A 6,000-nucleotide genomic window follows, 5' to 3' on the forward strand; every position below is an offset into this window, starting at 1 on the left:
GGTTGGCTCTTTCTGCAAACTGAAATGGGTCCAGGACGTCTTTTGTAGCATTCTTGAGGTAATTCAGAATAAGATATTAAGAGGTCTTCATTACCACTGAGGTTAAAGCTACTGGTCTGCAGTCATTTAGACCTGTGACCTTTGAATTCATTTTGCTGTTGGAATGATGGTAGAGGTCTTGAAGCAGGCAGGAACAGTGCACAGATCCAGAGATTGGTTGTATATGTCAGTGTGGAATGGAAAATAGTTCTGGGCCTAAAGCATTTTTTAATATTTTCCTTTTTGAATAAGCTGCAGACATATTTTGCAGTGATGACAGGAGGGGGATACTGAGAAGAAGAGGAGTTCAGAATTGAAATAGTGAGACGATCAGGCAGAACTGTTTGATGTTTGTTTCCTGTAGTTGGTGACCTGTTTAAGGCCTCTCCAGACTGATGCGCTGTCACTTACAGACAATTAGTCCTGCAGCTTATTGATTCTACTGAAACTACTGAACTTATTGATATTGTTGAGCCACTATCTGCTAATGTCATGAATATGCATGTGGTATAAATCAACATATTTGGGAGAGATAAAAGACATGTGGCACCATAAGAGATTATCTCTGTGACAGAATTGACTCTTGTTATGAACTAAAGAGTCTTGAAGCACAAATTCCCGAAATATCTCCAAAAATGCACACTAGAGGGAGAAAGACCATCAAAACCTGGCTACTCAAAACATTGACAAATGTGGTATCTTTATAAATAGATTTATTTTTTAAAAGTATCTGTGTAACAAAAATAAGCTCTGAGGCACAGAAACGAACAGAAGGCATTTCCCTTCAAAATAGGCAATGCCAATTGAAACACAGTCCCAATGTGAATGCTCAAAAAAGCACAGCACAGAGATCTCCAATCCAGAAATTCACAAAAGCACAGAATAATCACAGAACAACACCATGAGTTCATTCACAATGAACCGCAAGGGACTGCGGGGTTTCTTCAGCCTTTATAGGGTTGAGGCCAGTACCTTAAAGGTAATGGGGAGGTGGGAAAACTCATGACACATAGTAAAGGATGTTTAAATATAAAAAATGAAATAATCAACCATGTTAACATAAACAATGAACAAGGTAGACATAAGAGACATTTGAACTCTAATTGAAATATAACAACTCCAAACACATTTGAGATTAGTAGCATGACTGTATTATTGCTGGGTATGTCCCACATTATGAAAAGGCTTTTGTCACATGAACAGATTAATATTTCCCAGCTCATATGCAGGTATGTGACAAAAATCAGTAATAGTAGCAGATTCTCAGTCCACCATTGACACTACAACCTATTTCAGCCACGTAATTCAACAGAATGGAGGAACATTTCTTGGTCAGCCATGTCTGAAATCTTGATACTCAAGGAGGAAAGTCAGTTGTGTTCTTTGTGTTTAGGAGATGATACATTATCACATATTTACACGGATATCTAGCAAAAGAAAATACACAGCAATTAGAAACTGTAGAAGTGTCACCATCATGATATGCAGAACAGCAGGAAACAGAAGAAAACCCTGAAACTCACCCTCCATAGAATCTCTTCTCTGTTCAGAAATTAAGGAACAGCACTCAGATCGTAGTTCATGTTCTACAATTAAAAAAAAAAAAAAAACATAGATATGAATTTAAGGATTTCCTGGAAGATTTCCTAAAGCGACTCTAAAAATGAGTGTGGCATGATCAAAGGTTAGGTTCTTTGTCTTAATTCTCTTTGAGAATGCTAGGCAGTCATAAATATTTCCTGAACTGCTTGTGAACAAACTGAAATGTTCTGAACTTTTATTTTAGGTCCTAATCATTTTTTTCCGATAAAACACTTCTTTGTTTGAATTCACTTTCCCTGTCCTGCATGTCATTTGATATGATACCACTGACTTTAGTCCTTCAATGTAAAAACCAAACAGCAAGTAAATCCCACCAAGGGATTGCTGTGATATCAACACCTTCACCATCAGAAGAAAGCACTGATGGCCACTAATGTTATTACAGATTAGAAAAAAACGTTCAAGAGGTGGACATTCTATTCCCCATTTGCCCAAATCCAAAGTATAGAAGTGAAAAACATATTTACCTTGAGTGTCTTTTTTAGAGCAGCGTCTCTGTAAGTAGTACAGAAGAGCTCCCAGTAATCCTCCTAGTAGTGCCCCTAGTAATCCTGAAATTCCTATCCATTTAGTTGCTATCTCGACTTCTGGACCTGTTGGTGAATTGCAGGATAAAACAATTGTCTGTTAAGTGTAAGACACTAGATGTGGGGGTGAACTAGAGGTAGGACACTGTAGCGCAGGGGTCCTCAATCATAGTCCTGGAGGGTCGCAATGGCTGCAGGTTTTTGCTCCAACCCAAGTGCTTAATAAGAAGCACTTATTGCTCAACACTTCTGCTTCATTTTAGTTGCCTTGCTCGTTAAGATGTTCAACCCATATTGCTTATTTTAGTCTTAAACAGCTGTATTCTCAGTTTTTAGTTGCTCCTAATTAGCAATAACATGCAAATGACAAAGAGAGCAGCATTTCTCCATTTCGCTTGCTACCATTTACACCTGCGTGTGTTTATCATGTACTATTGGGTTTAATTAAATACTAATTATTAATTAATTAAAAAGTGAAGGACTGAGAATTACTCTTCCATTTTAGCCTTCAAATCATTGGGATGATATCCTTAGAGAGAGGAAGAAAATCTAGGATATGAGAATAACCTGACATGGCAGAGTTAAAGCATTAACAAGCCATGAAATTAAATTATTGTCAAGAATTGCTTTCTAATTAGGCAACCGGGTTAGAACAAAAAACTGCTGCCACTGCGGCCCTCCAGGACTGTGATTGAGGACCCCTGCTGTAGAGTATACTTGGAGTGAGTTTCCTGGCCCTAATGTCACAATGTCAGTGTCAAGACGTGTCAGAGACCATTCATAGATGAATGAATGACTGTTAAATTAGTTTATTATTATTTCAGTGGTAGAAATAATGACTTGCAATATCTGATAACTTTAATATTGTCTTTGAAATCACCAACACTTTAAGAACAAAAGCAAATCTTACAATTACATAATCCTGATCCTTTTAAGAGTTTGAATTGATTTCTCTCATGCCAGAATTTGCGCTTAACCTTGAGTAAATGCTCAGGCAATGATTTCATAATGCCAATGTGCTTAAATTTAAAAATGACAGAATACACACACATAGCACAGCAAGGATGGGACTTGTTATGGGATCGTCATGACATACATCAACCCGCAACCCCGAAGAACAAACAAAACATAATGAAAATGTTGTAATTAGGAGGACAAAATGCAGGGATAGAATGAGTACAACCAAATCAAAATCAAATTAGAATGGTTCAGCTGATCTTGACACCATCATTTCAAATCTCTTACATTCACATTTCTCCATTAATTTGTTTAGAGAATACTTTTATCCAAAGCAGTTTACAAAACAGGTCAACATAATCAAGTAAACATCTGTCTGGGTGACTGTTTGGGAACAAGGGTGCAAAATGGATCACCACAAGTGAAGAGTTCAGGTCAAAATGTTAGTTTAGTTACAATTATTACAGCTAATATCAATTCAGTTCACCAAACAAGAGAGTCTTCAAACGCTTCTTATAAACACTTTTAAGGAGTTTGATATTTGAATGGCAGTGAGATCCTTCAGCTAGCAGCTGCACATGAAAAGACTCTGGATTGAGATTTGGCGCAATGCAGAGGCAGCATCACCAGATGCCTTTCTCCATACCGGAAGGTCGAGAAGGAGCACAGGACCTCACAGTTGTCTAAATTTACATAGGTGGTGACACATTGACTACTCTGTAGGCAAATATCAAGGATTTAAACTTAACACATGCTGGTACAGGGAGCCAAAGTAGTGATCTGAAAAGAGGAGTGTCTGCCATGGCTGGTTGAACAACAGTTGTGCTACACCATTTTGAATCATCCTTGTCAGGTCACATAGTAGGATCTACTCAAGGGATAGGATTCAAACCATCAGATGATAGACCCAGTAATGCCAAGGTCAGAGAGGGTAACAAATAGGGTTGATGTCCGACCATGTCAAAGGCAGAGGAAAGAATTATCTTAATCAGTACCACTCTCATGACTTTATTAAACTCATTTTTTTTTAATTATTCATCTTGCCTGCTTTTAAAACCACCCTTTGAATCTCAATTTGTAGGATGGTCTTTAGATCAATCTGTTTAATTTCCAAAACTGCTTTCCCCATTACAGCCTATACCTGAAATATCAGGTTCAAGGCAAGAACCATCCCTGGATAGGAGGCTCTCAATTGGAAAAATACAATCAAAAAACAGTATGCTCTTAACGTCAATGTTACACACTTAACGTTGACATTTCATTCAAACTGCAGTACGAAAGGATTTATTTACATATGGGTTTCTTGCCCAAAACTAAACATTGCATACACAGCAGGATCTTAGAACCTAAAAACAATATACACACAAACTCTGAAAAGCACGCAGTGCCTAGACATTTCAATGATAAAATGCACACTGAAGCACAGCTAACGTACTCTATTGTTGAAAATATTAAACCCCACCCCAGAGGCGGAGATTACAACAATCCTATTAAAAAGAGAGGCATACTGGGTCAACAAATTGGGAACAGTTATTCTAGGTGGGCTAAATGAGTTCGTTGATCTTACTAGTTATCTCTGACTCTTTGGTACGAGTAAGCACGGCTCTAGTGAATCTCCATTTTTGGAGCCACCAAGCCTTCTTGTTTCTCTTGTAAACTTTTGTTGATTTCCTGTCTTTGTAGGTGAGTTATTCATTAGTATTAGTATTGTGTAACTTTTACTTATTTATTGTTGCATCAGATTCTGGCTTTAATATATATTCGATATTTTTGTAGCCAAGATCTAAATTTAACATACTGGTTGGCCTTCCCTTGGCTGATCACCTGTATATAATTGATAAGCTGCCATTTTGTGTTACTTTTGCACCAATATGTGAAATGACACATTGTAACACAGTAGTACTGTATTGATGTTGATTACATGTGGCCATAACCCAAACATGAATTTTGGTTCCTACCTCAAGCTTCTGCATCAGACCACGACTGCACACAGTGAATTTACTGCACCATTAGGATTACTGAAATGGACGGAGGTCTTTGGATTGATGCCCCTTGTTTTGTGCTTAAGCGTTTTTAATTCTTTATATGATGTATGACATGTACTAATTTATACATTTTTTGGATTGTTGTCCATTGTACACACAAGGTTTATTATTTTTCGCTAATATTGAATGGATTGGGTCAGTACACATGTTTATTCTTAGCAGCTCAAGTGGATCTTAATTGACACTACCATACCAAAAGAGTAAGCCTGACACTTATTGGCCTGCTGACTTATTACAATTTTAATATTCAGTTTTTCTGAAAACCTTGCATACCAGGTTATAACTAAAGACATGTATTTGTTTCTGTTGTCAGTTCACAGCTCAAGAGATTGATTTGAAGTTTATTGACCTTTGAACTTATTTGAGTGATTATTTTTTTGATTTATTAGATAAACTATTAATCCTGTGGGGAAATTCAGATGCATAGAGCAGCAGAACCATTAAAAACAAGAATACAGACTCATAGAACAGACAATACAGTCAATCAACCAATCGATAAGTAAATAAATTAACAACAATAAACTTAATGAGTACATCAGGTGGAAGCATTGAGCTGCCGATAGCAGTGAGCAGAAAAGACCCTAAAAGATGCTTCTTAGCACATGGTGATGGAATGAGCTAAAATGCTGGTGATGGAGGACATTTTGATTTAACACTGAACAATATTTTGAATATTATTTTTGTACAAAGAAAAGAAGACATTTTCCCAAAATTAAATAGTGCAATTTCATAAGGAATAAGATGTTAATGAATTTAAGTTTTGTATTTCTCATTATTTTACTGAATGAATGCGTATTAATACTAAATAAAGCCAAACTATTGGTTACAGA

General features: G+C 36.8%; 1 long non-coding RNA gene across 1 annotated transcript; it reads right to left on the minus strand.

The window, feature by feature from the left end:
• Window positions 1-1,269: 1,269 nt before the first annotated feature.
• Window positions 1,270-2,405, minus strand: LOC120526908. Its single transcript, XR_005633231.1, has 3 exons — window positions 2,109-2,405; window positions 1,563-1,625; window positions 1,270-1,466 (listed from the first exon to the last, which is right to left on the minus strand). It is a non-coding gene; the product is annotated as an uncharacterized LOC120526908 (long non-coding RNA).
• Between the last annotated feature and the right edge of the window lie 3,595 nt (window positions 2,406-6,000).

Source organism: Polypterus senegalus, chromosome 3 (genome assembly GCF_016835505.1).
Source record: "Polypterus senegalus isolate Bchr_013 chromosome 3, ASM1683550v1, whole genome shotgun sequence".
NCBI classification, from domain to species: Eukaryota; Metazoa; Chordata; class Cladistia; order Polypteriformes; family Polypteridae; genus Polypterus; species Polypterus senegalus.